Source organism: Hesperophylax consimilis, chromosome 20, assembly GCF_061612785.1.
Source record: "Hesperophylax consimilis isolate HC1 chromosome 20, BYU_Hcon_1.0, whole genome shotgun sequence".
Lineage (NCBI taxonomy): Eukaryota > Metazoa > Arthropoda > Insecta > Trichoptera > Limnephilidae > Hesperophylax > Hesperophylax consimilis.
Genome location: NC_142855.1, coordinates 25,709,963 through 25,724,347, shown reverse-complemented (window position 1 = coordinate 25,724,347; position 14,385 = coordinate 25,709,963). Strand labels below are relative to the sequence as shown.

Here is a 14,385-nt window from a genome sequence, read left to right as displayed (position 1 = left end):
ATGCTTTGAAATAATTTCCTTCTGGGTCTTATGGGCATATAAAGGTTCTGTTCTAAGTCAACCGTTTGAAATTTTGTCTGTCTGTAAATTTGTTGTACGTTCTGTTTCAAGATGGTGACAGTTTTGGATAATGCATTTTTATCCCGCCAGACTTTGCATGAGCGTGAATAATGTCACATCAACTACCAATCTTCTGTCGGACAGGTTTATTAATTTTATATTTTCAGTATTGTTTTTATCTTAAAAAATTGTGCTGCATATTTTTTATGTACATTTTTGACAAAAAATAAATTTCAACATACACAAAATAACACTAACAGACCAGTTAGACAAGCGTACAAAGAAAACATAAAAAATCCTACAGTAAATTCAAGCTTTGGACAAAGACGATACCAATACCATGCTATAAAAGCTTTCAACAGTGTAAAACTTGAAATTAAAATTGAGGAAAATAAAAATAAATTCACACACAAAATTACAAAATGGATTATAGAACAAAAAAGACAATATTACCAAAATGTCATAGCATAAAATAAAAATAAAACCTACACGTAACACACAAAACCAATATAACACATCACTCACAAACACACAATATTATATTTTAAATGTATTATTTTCTCTATATATGTATTATGTAGATTATATTTTCATATTATAAAATGAAGGCCTCAGCACGGACAAGCCACCCAGTGAGGACAACATTACTGGAAAACTTTGAAATGTAAAAAATATTGTACCAAAAATAAAAATAAATTAATATAATCTAAGTAAACCTAATTATAATGCGGTGACCAATTAGGAGAGACACTACTATTAATATCATAACTTTTTTTAAATTTTTTTAGTAAGTCCTAGAAAACAATGATTCCATCTAATATTGTGAGTTTTACCATCCGAATAACTCCAAAACTAGTGAAATAATAGAGTTAATATTTCAGAAATACAAATAATGTCTTGGTGTATATTTTGGTGTGGAATAAAAGAGATCACAAATAAGGTAAGAACTATTTTATTAATATCCACTGGAGCGTTCTGCCATATAATCAATTTCAGTCTTGAGAGCTCGGAAATTTTTGTTTGGTTTTGAAATTTTCCGCCCTCCTTCAAAAAATTATATCTCCGAATTTTAATATTGAGATATATAAAGTGCGTTTAGTGCTAGACAGCCATTGATTGCACCGATATTTGAGGGTTTATTCCATATACTCTTGTGCCTTCTTCAAATTCATATGTAATATTGATAATATTGATTTTACTTTTAAACCTCGATTGAAAGGGTCGCAGATGGTTTGGGTACATAGAAAGAAGTGCGAGTTGAATATATTTTGAGGCGAATGTGAGTGGTAGAAGTCCGGGACGATCAAATAAACCAGATACTTGAGTCGGGCCATATCAAGAGTCAGTATAACATAATAGTATGTATGAGACGATCCATGAATGTAAATGAGGCAAGTAGTGTGTGCCAAGACGGAGTTGTTTGTCGGCCCTTCATCTCTGCCTACCTTGCGGAAAAAGTGTGACGGTTAGTTAGAATTTCGACAAGTGCTAATTGATTTCTCGTGATGCAATATTATATCAGTAATGTTTTATGCTATTGTAAGTCCCTCGTAGCTATCAAAAAGGCGTGGGACAACATAAAACGAGATGCCCGAATGCAGAGGGCAAGCATTCGTAGCCAGGTATTTGGAAGGGCGAGAGGGCCCACCAACACCCACTGCTGCTAAAAGTTGAAGCAGCAATAGGGTTAAGTTCTTCCGTGCTGGAAAACTCGTAAGTTTAAATATTTGAATACAATGATACATGACTGAACTGCCTCAGTAACAATCATTTGTATTTGTTAAGTGATAAATTGAAGATTTACACTGACTCGGCATAATTATTTCCCTCTGTTGGTACTTTGAGCAACGCGGAATATATGCATAGTAGTTGAGTCTCAAAATTTCTGTACTGAATTTAATAACGACTCGTACAGGGTTTTCAAATAAGAGGTGTTATTTTGAATAGCCCGCTATTTCGGTAGATGTTACTTTTGAAGCTGTAATTTTTTGACATTTGACAAGTAGAAACTACGCCATTAATAAAAATGGAACGATACACGCAGGGGCGTATAACTCCCGCATGACCTTGTAACCCTGATGGGAGGAGTTATTCAATACCCAAATTCTTATAGACAAAGCTGTTGTGGCTGAAAGCTCAGATCTCATTGGCTTAGAGCAAAAATTGTAGTTTGATCTCTCGCTCTCTACCATAGCGACTTGTGTAACAGAAAGAGAAGCTAAGCATGCTTTATGCTCCGATAAAAATTAACGGTAATTTCCAAGACGCCATTTCGTAAGTTGAAAAGTCAGTTGATGTTTTTACGTAAATATTTTGAATTTTCTTTCACCCATCTAAAAATAATGTTACGTGCTAGAATTCTTCAAGGTGATAGATTAATGCCGTGTTGTGTTAAAGTGTGTTATCCGGTCTATCTCCACCAATTGAAAGAAGGACCCGAACCCGTTGTAAAATACAGGTACTAACCTCTCGTTCTTTGATACAATGTTCCTGATTTCTGAATGTACTTCATTGGCTAATAATTTAATTAATTTTCCTTTTCAGACCTATCCGTATTCCGACGCGATACAATACCACGTATTAGGATGCTAAAACTGCTAAAAAAAGCCACGATTACATTATACAAGGTCATTTAAACCTCTCCAGAATTGCATCATGTAAGTATTTAGATTTAACCAGCATTTTCCATGATGTTTGCTGACGACAAAGCTGTGGAAATTATATGAAACCCTTGCAGGAGAATTTGAATAACTTCTAGTGCTGTGGCAATAATAATGAACACTTAAATTTGTTGAATATGTATTTTGTGTATATATTCTTGTATTTTTGTGCAAGGTCAAATTAAATCCTATTAAGTTGTTGCAGTAAGACTGGGTTCGATTCCTAGTTGAGACCATTACTTTTTATTTTTCTGTGTCTTGTTCTGTTTCATGTTTTGTTTAGATATATTAGTTTTATCTTCAATGATAAATCTAATGATAAATCAATGCTCAATACATCGGTTGTACTGACCCTGTTTTGTATTACTGTCCATTGTCTTTTTGAAAATAAAAAGTATTTTTATGTGTGCATAGCTGTGGGTTTTTTTTATTTTCCTTTTCCTGCATTCCAATATTTTTATTTTTAAAATATAATTTTTGTGGGCTATTGAATGAACGATGTTCGCTGGGTGTAGTTATATTGTTTATGGTTACACTTTTTTTAAATGGCCTTGAGATTTATTTATGGTCCACGATATATTTACCTGTCTGGACCAAACGACTGTTTTATCTGTGGTCGTCTGTGGTTAAGGGGGTGACAAAATGGCGCCATACAAAAAGCCCGAAGATATCGATCTAGAGAGTGGTTTATTTATGGATACACGGTTCAACAACGTATTGAATTTGTAAAAATTCACTTGAGTGAATCAAATGCAAATCATCTTGAGTGATGAGGCCCATTTCCACTTCGGTGGCTTCGTCAACAAGCAAAATTGTCGCATCTGAAAAAACTTGCCAAAAATATTACCATTTGTTATTTCGGCTACTGGCATTTTACCTAGCTTTCTCATTCAAAATGTAGGCATATTAGATCTGTCAAATAATGTATACATAAAAATGCAAAATCAATCATTTTAAATACGTGTAGGATTACAAAAGATTTTTTTTAATTGTTTATATTAAGGGATCAGTGGGATTTATAGGTACGGTTAGGAGTTCTACGAGCCGAACCCTCTGATATGAAAATATCTGGAGTCGGTGATTTATTTTCTCATTTGATCTCTGGTGAGTTGACGTGTTGTTCTTGTATTGTTTTGTATTTATCATGCTTATATAATGCACTTGCATAATGTGGATTGACTAGATGATCATTTGTGGAAAAGTGTGTGGAAGGGGTTTAGTTTTTCCTGTGGGGAAGATTTAACCTCGACATAAAGTCGGAAAATATGAGATTTTATTCCAGCATGCAAATCATCCACATATTATTATTATTTGAAATTTAAAGTACAGAAGTTCGTTTCAAATGCATTTTTATTATTAAAAAAAATTATATTTTGCTATTAAATAGCTACATAATATTAATAAATTACAAATACAAGCATTCTCTAAAGGTGGCAAGATAAAATAAAAACATTTTATATATAAATAATAAAAAAAAATGTATTGGGGGGGCAAGAGTCTCGATATTCGCGCGACCAAAGAATCAGTAATAACTCTGCAACGGAAAGGGTTACGTGAGTTATTCGTGCATCGTCATGTTGATTTTGAAGACTTCTAAAAATTAAGCTGAGCGGAAAACATTAAATGTGCTCAGTGACAAACGAAAAATGTTTCACGCAAAAAAGTAACGAAAGTGTAATTGTAACTTTGACAAGACTACACTATTAGCTTAGACCTTTTTTTTCAGAATGCATTTTTAAGTGTCTTATAAGGTTCGTCCTTTGCGCACATGAATGACCGCATTCGGAACAACAGTATGGCTTTTCTCCAGTATGAGTTCGTATGTGACTCGTTAAGTTTACCTTTCGTGAACATGTAAAGCTGCACTTGGAACATGAAAATGGTTTCTCATCAGAATGGGACACTAAGTGACTTATTAGGTAGCGCTTTGCTGAACATGAAAAGCTGCAGCTTGAACATGAAAACGGTTTATCGCTGGAATGTGTGATCAAGTGATTTCTTAAGTTATACTTTCGTAGGCACACAAAAGAGCATTTAGAACATGCGAATGGTTTATCTCCAGAATGAATCTTCAAGTGAGCTCTTAAGTTTCCCTTTCGAGAGCATGTATAGTTGCACTTGGAACAAGAAAATGGTTTCTCTATAGAATGGGACACCAAGTGATTCGTTAAGTATTGTTTTGTTGGACATGAATAGCTACAGCTTGAACACGAGAACAAATTTTCTCTGATATGTACATTCATTATGTGATTTCTTAAGTTTCCCTTTTGCGAACATGAAAAGTTGCATTCAGAGCAAGTGAATGGTTTATATCCAGAATGTACACTTGAGTGTGTTGTTAAATTTGTTTTTTGCGAAAACGATAAATTGCATTTGGAGCATGAGTATGGTTTTTCACCAGTATGAGTTCGTAAATGTGCTATTAACGAGGAATTCACTGAACACGAATAATTACAGATTGAACATGAATATGTCTTTTCTACAGTGTGAGTCCGCTGGTGTACTGTTAATGCTGAATTTTGGGCACACGAATAGCTGCATTTTAAACACGAGAACGGTTTTTCACCAGTATGAGATCGCATATGAATTTTTAAGTGACACTTAGAAATAAAATATTTGTTGCATTCAGTGCATGCGATGGATTTAGACTTGATTTGCCTTCCGTCTCTATTTCGTCGGATTTGTTTACCATTATTAATTCCCAAACATGAACCTGAAAAATAAGAAAATTTAAGATAAAACTATCACGAAGCGATCAACGTTAGTTATAGGTTCTATTTCTTACATTAAAAACGAATAAAAAATTGATCTCCAAGGAGTATATTTGCTAGGCATATAATAGATAATTTCTTTCAATATAAGTGGATTGAATATAATTCAAGAGAATAGCTTTAAAAAGTGTTTATCTAAAAATATTTTTCGGCGTGCTTCAGCGTTATTTCAAGGTGTGGAAATCGAGCAAAAACAAGTAGGGATACAGGAATGGATAGTAAGTATTTTTTCTCATTTATAGGTAACGCATAAACTTCTTTTATACTCTTTGTTTTGTAAGGATATGGTTTTGTTCAGAAGTGGCCAAATAATGGATCTATATTCAAGGATACTACGAACAACGGCATCATATTAAGTTCTCCGTATCTCCGTTCTCCTCTTATCATAACATTAAATGTATTACTAGGCTTGCGAACTCATCACAAGGACAACTTTTTACAAGTTAGATCTTTGGACTTTCCTTTACAATCGAAGTTTAATGCTTCTTATTTATTTATTTATTTATTTATTAAACGCCATAAAAGGCTTTTACAGTAATGTGAAACATGGGATTATAAGTACACAGTTCAGGGCTGTCAGAGACTTGACAATTAGAAATAGCATTTTTCATTAAAATAATACATCCACAAGCAGTTTTTATTGATGCTATACATATACATTTCACATATATGTATATATGTGGAATGTATATGTATAGAACACCATATATATGTTACACATAAAGAAGAACACAACAGTCAGTATGATGCAGTACAAACAGACATTTAACATTTCACAAACATATCAATTACATTCATAACCAAGTATTTTTGCCTTGATGCAAGACGGTGAGGTTTTGAAAATATCAAAAAGGTCTGTATACGTGTTGGCAGTGCGGTGAAAACGCGCCAACGGTGAATGATACAAATAGTTAGTGCTATGATTGTCACTGTGGAAAAGATGGTTATATAAAGATTCTGATATAAGTAAGAAATTTAACTATTCAAAAACAAATTGTTTTACCGGCCGTTTTGTGAACATTTTCAGAGACTTTTAAGCATTCATCTTTAATGTCCAGCAGATCGAAATCTATTTCTGTGTATGAAATATCAACTCCATCTTCTTGTCGAGTCTCCTGTTCTGTCTTAACGATTACTTTCCCCGCAGTCAGACGGTCCATTGTTCCTTTTGTCCTTAAAACACTAATACTGTCAGTTTCTTGGAATATGTCAGTAATATGATAGTATGTTTTAAAATCACTGGCTTTGGCGTATTTAAAATTTAAATTTAAAGTGGAATAAGCTTAATTACTGAATTTACTCAAAAATCATAAGAGGGACATCAATATGATGATTATTAAATTTTTTACTTGAAATGCAGAGCAGTCAGAACTAGTCCAAGTCACGTGTACGCATTAAAAGTCATATTATTTTACCATAGACAAATCCAAAAAACTCCAGAGAAATCGTGGTTTTCGAGCTCCTTCCCTGGGAGTATTTAAGACAGGAAGTTTCATCTGCTAACCCGGTAAAATTATGAAAATCTATTAAAAATGACATTAATGAACAAGAAACATTTATTAACAAGTAAACATTAATGAACACGTAAACATTAATGAACAAGTAAACATGAATAAACAAGTAAACACACAGACTTATTTTTATTATTGAATTATCTTTGAGTTAAAGACCTTTCTGTTTTAGAAATTATGGCTATGAATTTATTTATTTTAACGCCATAAAATGGCTTTTACAATAGAATGATACATCGAATTATAAACATACAGTGGTACACACGAGAATATTATTAATAAATTACAGAACAAGTAATGTGTTCACAAAATATTATTGCAATTGATACAATTGTTAATAGAAGTGCAATGAGACAATATATAAATTAAAGAAATATCTACTAGTGGAATTATAATTGATTGTAGGTTTGTATAAGACCTGACATAAATCGAGGTATACGGTGTTTATGATAAAATATAGTACCCAATATAAAAAAATTCTATTATGGTATAAAATGTTATAATAACTGAAAAACTTTTATTTGACCAAAAAATTATTATTTATAAAAATACTGTCACATTAATATTTTGTGACAAGTGCAGTTCTTGCCTATTTGGGTTATTTTGTCTATGGTGTTTTTTTTTTGAAGTTTGGGAATATTTTTTGAGGAAGAAAAGATAGTTTTGTTTATGGTCACTTCCTCACCGTCAGTTTTGGGCTAGCTATGGGCTAGCTCAGGGGCATTTAACTAAGCTTTGGCCTCGAAACTCATTTGATACCGCCACGCCCACCTCAAAATTCTTATAGAAAACGAATAATATGGCTAAAAGCTCAGATCTCATTGGTGAGAACAGAAGGATTGGTTTGATCTCTCGCTCTCTACCATAATGACTCGTGTAACAGAAAGAGATGACGGAATTTTGCCGTTTGACAGTTTCAAATCATTCAAACAAAATGAGACTGGTTTATTTATACACGCGGGTTGTCATTTTCTGCCGAAATACTATCATTTCCGTCGAAAATATTGCGTGTTAAAGTTGTTCGTGATAAAAATACAATATAAGCCAGTATAGTGTTAGCGAGTTACAAACATATTATATTCAACCTACCTACGTAAGTTCAAGTTTAAAGTGAATTAACAGTTTTAGGTTATTCGTTCGGTTTTTTGAACAATGCTTCATACTTGGCATATGTCTTCCTCCACAACGTATAAATGTTATTTATTATATCGATAAACTTATTCATGTTATTGATTAGTGTTATCCTGTATTATCTTATTGTTTTGGTGAAATTAAAGATTTTTAAACATATGTAACCATGAGTTCATGAGGCTGAAAAATGTCGGAATTTTTCGTCGTACTGTCGGACAATCATATTTTGGAAATTTTCTTCAGTGTTTTTGCAAATTTCTTGTCATTTTGGGTTTCTTCTTCTCAGATTAACAAGTTTCATCTTAAGGAAATGCACTGTAAAAGTATATTTTCTTAGTCAGATGAACCTTGCCCTTGGAAAACATTTCGACATTTTTCTGCTTCAAGGACATTTTTATTTTTATAATAGTTTTTTTGGGCTAGTGAATGAATAGAGTAGGCTAAGAGCAATTATGTTGTCTATGGTCGCATCTTTTTTTAAATGGCCTTGAGTTTCATCTACCTTGTCTACTGCTCTGCTCCGCGTAGGTACTGCTTGTATATCTGTGGTTAAGTACTTTATAATTCTGTTGGATACAAAAAGCCGGAAGATATCGATCTAGAGAGTGGTATATTTATGGGCTAGCTGAATTAGTCACTCGCCTTTAAAGGTGTTTTAATCTGAGTTAATCATGTGATTAGAAGTTGTTCTTATCTTTTAAAAAGGGCGCGGGGTGTTTTTCCTAACACGAATAGTTCGTGTAGGTTTTTATTTTTAGTGGAGGTTATGGAACCCCGCTTTTTTCGGTGATGGCCGGTGCTCATGTTTGTAGTTTTTGTGTTTTGGACTTGAAATCGTAAAGAGTTTGGTCCTAGCTGTGGCTAGAAGATTATGGCTGTTTAACCCCGCGTCGCGAAGTCACGGATTGCTGTTCCCGAAGTCCGTAAGACGAGTCTGGTTGGACCACGTGCTACTCGGATGAAGATTCTACAGAAGCGCTTTGAAGGCGTTGCGCCCCGTCTCCCCTAAGTGAAGGATGACCTTGCTTCCTTGGTTTCCACGTGCTTCGCGGATGAAGATTCTACAGAAGCGCTTTGAAGACGTTGCGCCCTGTCTCCCCTAAGAGAAGGATGACGTGGCTTCCCTAGAATCCACGCCGTCCCCGGTAGATCCGAGGTCACGGGTCACGTTCCCGTCACGGGTCTGTTCCCCTCTACCAGTGTCAAGTTTTCGTTCGCCATCCGTTGTTTTTCCTACGATTCTCGGCCACGTAAATTTAGCTTAGTTTGGTTCAGGAGTCCATCTGGTATTTGTCTACTTTTATTCCTTTTGTTACATTGGTATTCTTTGAACTCCCATGTTGTGTTCTTTTTTTTTTTTTTTTTTCCATTATTTCTGGCTTTCACCCTTCAAGGGTGTTCTTGGCCATCATTTAAAATTATTGAGAAAGGTGTATTGAAAGTTGAATTTAAATATTAATTTTATTTAAATAGGCAAATTTCAAAATTATAATGAAAATTGGAGTCGAGTTCAGACTTAAAAGAGATGAAATGTTGAATGGAGGGGAGGCAATTTTATGGTTTCATTATAGTTTTAATTAAGTACTTCTTCTTTTATTTCTGATTTCCCACCTTACTTGACTGAAAATTAATCCCACAATCATGAGTTTAAGATCTCAGCTCTGCCGTTTTGATACCTCTACTTGATCCTGAAGATCTCGCTATTACATTTAAACATTGGAATGTTTCAACCTTTACAATATTTAAGGTAATTTTAAAATCAAAAAGGTTTGTTATTTTACATATATTTTTTTAAAGTAATGCCACTTTTTTTTAACCATTGTTTTCGTGAAGACAAATAAATTTAATTAACTCTTCAAGCCTGTGCCATATTGACTGTTAAATTTAATAGAGATGCTGTCACATAATTAGAGAATTAGTATACGTTTGATCCTGAAGAAGTGAACATTGTTCACGAAACATGTTGATTGTGTACAAATAAAGTGATGTAAACAAAGTTATGTGTGTTTTTATTAAAAAAAAAATTGTGCGTATATCCGCTTTTCAATAAAAACCATATACATTGGTCACTATTCAAACTATCTGAAAACTAATATATGTTTTCTAAAGGTGATGAAATAATATAATAAGGAAGTTGAGTGAAAAATATTTTGACTTATAAAAAATATGTTCATGTAGATCAAAAAATATCGATTCTAAATATATAAATATATTTCTATATTATTATTCTTAGAATTAGTTAAACGTTCTTGAAAAAGCATTCAATAGCAATAAACTGTATACGCTCCACGATTGGTCGAAAGAATTCTGACGTTACATGTGTCGTGACTTGTACGTACAACGGATCACCTATGGTGCATCTCTTTCTATTACATGAGAGATGGTCGGTTTAGATGAGAGAGGTGTATAGGCCAAACGTTTATTTGGGTCAAATCACAGCCGGTCGTTGAGTTAAAGCTTCCAAGTAAGTATATCAAATTATTAATTGTGTTCATTTTGTACGTTACGATAAATATAATACATTTTTACAGTATAATAATCATTGCGAATTCTACCCATCTGACATTTACCAGGTATATTTTTATATACCTTTTATATAAATATTTTTCACTCAACTTCCTTATTATTCTCTACTCATTATAATATATATTATAATGTGGTTATGGTTTTTAAATATTTCATCTTTTGTTTACCATATAATAAGGCACTGCTGAAAACCAGCTGCATCCCCGGAGAAACTAATAATAGAGATAGAGACAGAAAAAAAATAGCTCCCATCTATTGTCAAATATATGTACGTATTTGTTGTTATTATTATATGAAATGGATTTCTAAAGATACATATTCGTATAGTGCTTTATAATAATATGTTGTTTATTGCATCGCTTAGAAGTTTTTATTATTATACATGTCACATTACATGTGATACACTTTAGGCCGCCGTCCAGAAAAGTCTCACAGTGAACTGGGCTGTAAACCGTTATTTTACTTTTGGTCTTTACTTTTCTGCGCGGCGGTCCTGAACTGGCGCGGAGTACGTCAACAAATAGCGACGGCAATACCGTACCGGCCGCAAAAGCAAATGTTCTAACTTAAAATATTAATTTAACTATGAAATCTTAATCAATTTTCTTTTTTTTTTAATAACATCAATTCTAATAGACGGTTAAGATTGGTAAAAAAATTACTGGAATTCCTTATTGAAGAATTATTTTTTTTTCCATACAAAATGTTTAAGCGACGTGGTTCTTACAGTTTGAATGACGTCACACCAACACCCCGCCTCTTACCGCTCAGATTCCGCTCGTTTTGGCGGGCTTAATAAAATTCAAACTTTGAGAATTAATTTAACTATGAAAACAAACTTAAAAAAAAAATACTCGTATTTAAGTTTGAATGCGAACATTGATAAAAAAAAAATAAAAAAATGGACTCAACTTCCTTATTACTGATACGAAAAAGTAACACATTTTTTTAGAAAAGTGTATTATAAACATTACTGTCACCTCACTTTTTGTCGTTTCATGAAAAAAAAATATTCATAAAAAAATCACAAAGTTTTACATATATTTTTTTTTAAATTGCTGTCGGAATCTTTGGTTTGATAAACTTGTTAATTTTAATTATTCTCTGATTAACTTCTACAAATAAATCTTGGTATTTTTTTCTTTATAACACCGTTTAGTGACCAGTGATACTCAAACTTTTTTTTCTGCGGGCCACATTCATATGTTTGTAAAGCTACGCGGGCCGCAACACTATACTGGTCAGTGTTGCCAACGGTGTGAGCTTTATTCCCTCTTTTATTATTCGAAATCCATGGGGGGGGGTTGTTAGAGAATTTCTGTAAAACATAATAATTCCCACAGCCAAAAACATCATATGTAATTCCCCACAACAATTTTTCGAAATCCATGGTTAGCTGCGGAATTCCATTTTCGAAAATTTACGGCCGCAAAAAATATAATATCAAATAGATATATAAATATACGTTCAAGAGGTTTTTCGCCTTCGTTGGTGGTAACACTGGTAAGCAGTTATGGTGTGCAGTAGGGTGTATCGATTTTTAGCGATTTTATATTTTTTGAAAAAAATTAAAACTTTAAGCCTTGTGCGGGAGACCTAAACATTTTTTTAAAAATCCAAAACTTTTTGTGGTACCTAGTAGCAACTTTTTCTCAACTTGGAATTTGAAAACAAAAAAAAGTTAAAAATCGATACACCCTAGTGTGCAGTAGCAACACTCTTATACCATATTATATTATATAGATAGTATATTATACTTATACTATCCTCTTCGGGTTTCAATGTCTGTACGTCAAAGTTGCAATTAATCTCAAATTAACGTGATATAGAATGCCAGATTTTGTAAATCATGTTCCTGATATTAAATGTATTGAAGGCCGCACAAAATAGCTCGGCGGGCCGCATGCGGCCCGCGGGCCGCAGGTTGAGTATGACTGGCTGTAGTCCATACTTTGTGCTGTGTTTGTTTATAAGATTGTTAATTTCATAGTTCTGTTTAAAAAAAACGCTACTAATTTTAGAAAAATCTTTGGTTAAATCACGAAAAGCGCCCACTTATATTGTACACAGGTTCCTATTTTTTATAATTTTGTGATAACCTACTGTTAACAGCTCTGTACCGTTTATGTTAAGTATGTTACGTTATGTTTGGTTTATTTATGTTACATTATGTTATGTTTATGATGATATTAATTGTTAATAAGAAAAATGTTAATTGTATTTGGCCAAGATCACCCCTAATGGGTCAATGCCAAAATAAAGAATAATAAATAAAAAAGTCCATATTTTTAACTATGAAGGTAGGGGAGGCTCAATAATTTCTAAAGGATAATAGTCGTTCGTCCAAAAACACGAGCAAAAAACCTAATATGAACTTTTTAATATTTACTTTTGTATGAAATTTAATTTTTAGAATTTTATAAGAGATTAAAATCTAAATTTCTTATAAATCTCAAATGAAACTTTGTAGTTCCAGGTGTTACAAAAAAAATTAAAAAATAATATTCACGCCTAATCCGATGTTCAGTACCTACTTTACATCTACGACTTCATTATTGTCTGTGTGACCTTTATTTTGTACCTTTTTAATTTTTCTATTTTATAAAACATACCTAAATATCTTTATTTTATTTTTCGAGTTTGGCTAAAATAGTACCTACCTAGTATTTGGTAAAAAATCTAGCCACTCGTATCAGGAATACCAACAAAAGAAAATGTTATCAATAGAAACCATTCCAGCCAATTCCAGCCATTCCAGCTGTGATTCAAGCTGTCATCCCATACAACGAAAGTGAATTTTCGATTAACGTAATTAAAAATTAAAATGCTAAAATTAAAAAATATCCCAAATGCAATCAGATTCCTTTTATAGTAATTAAGGTAAATCAGAAGGTTTTATTTAAAAATATTTCGTATAATCCTTGTCCAGCGATACCGAATATTTACCGAAAATATTATACTTAGTTAATTTTGCTTTCAAATATTGCGATTTAAATAATTTAGATAGAAACGATCCTCTGTACAACTGTCGTCAATTTTGGAAATTTTATTGTACTTAAAAAACTTAAAATTTAATTTTGAATAAAGAAAACCATAATTTACTTTAAAAAAAACGTTTTCTACTTTATGGCTACTAGCAGACTTTACCTAACTTTGGAAACATTTAGAAAATAACGTTTTCTCATTCATTGGTTCCACCTACACGATCATATTGAGATATCAGATCTGGCAAAGGGAGATTTCATTACTAATCCTGATTCCTTCTTGTACATGGATCTGATTGTTTTTACTTTAATTTTTACTCTCTGACTTGTACCCGGCGTTCTGGGGGTTAACTTTTGGAGATAGACTCATGCCATGGCGGACTGTTTTGCAGACCTTTTTAAGATATACAATTCCGTAGTATATTATTTTGATGTATCTTATAAGATTTAGCCAGAGTTAGCAATGTATGCTCCCGAAAATATATATTTTTACTACTTGATTAAAAAACATCGAGTTTTCTCTACTTTCTACAAATATAATATGCATGTTTTATGTACATACATTTTTCGGAAAAAATTCTCTAAATGATAGTAAAAACGTCGCTCTTGTTTGTTTTTATCAAACAGACCATTTTTGTGCGAAATTAAGTTAAGTATGCAGTTGTACTCAGAAAGTATTTATTTATACGATAGGTACAAGTTAAAAAAAATCAATATGTATTTTCGAAACGCAGTTTGTCAT

The 14,385-nt window shown here is 32.7% G+C and overlaps 1 long non-coding RNA gene across 1 annotated transcript; it reads right to left on the bottom strand.

Moving 5' to 3' along the window:
- Positions 1-5,200: 5,200 nt before the first annotated feature.
- LOC149414429 (uncharacterized) lies at positions 5,201-6,877 on the bottom strand. The gene is made up of 3 exons (XR_016304022.1): positions 6,841-6,877; positions 6,495-6,664; positions 5,201-5,433 (listed from the first exon to the last, which is right to left on the bottom strand). It is a non-coding gene; the product is annotated as an uncharacterized LOC149414429 (long non-coding RNA).
- Positions 6,878-14,385: the final 7,508 nt, after the last annotated feature.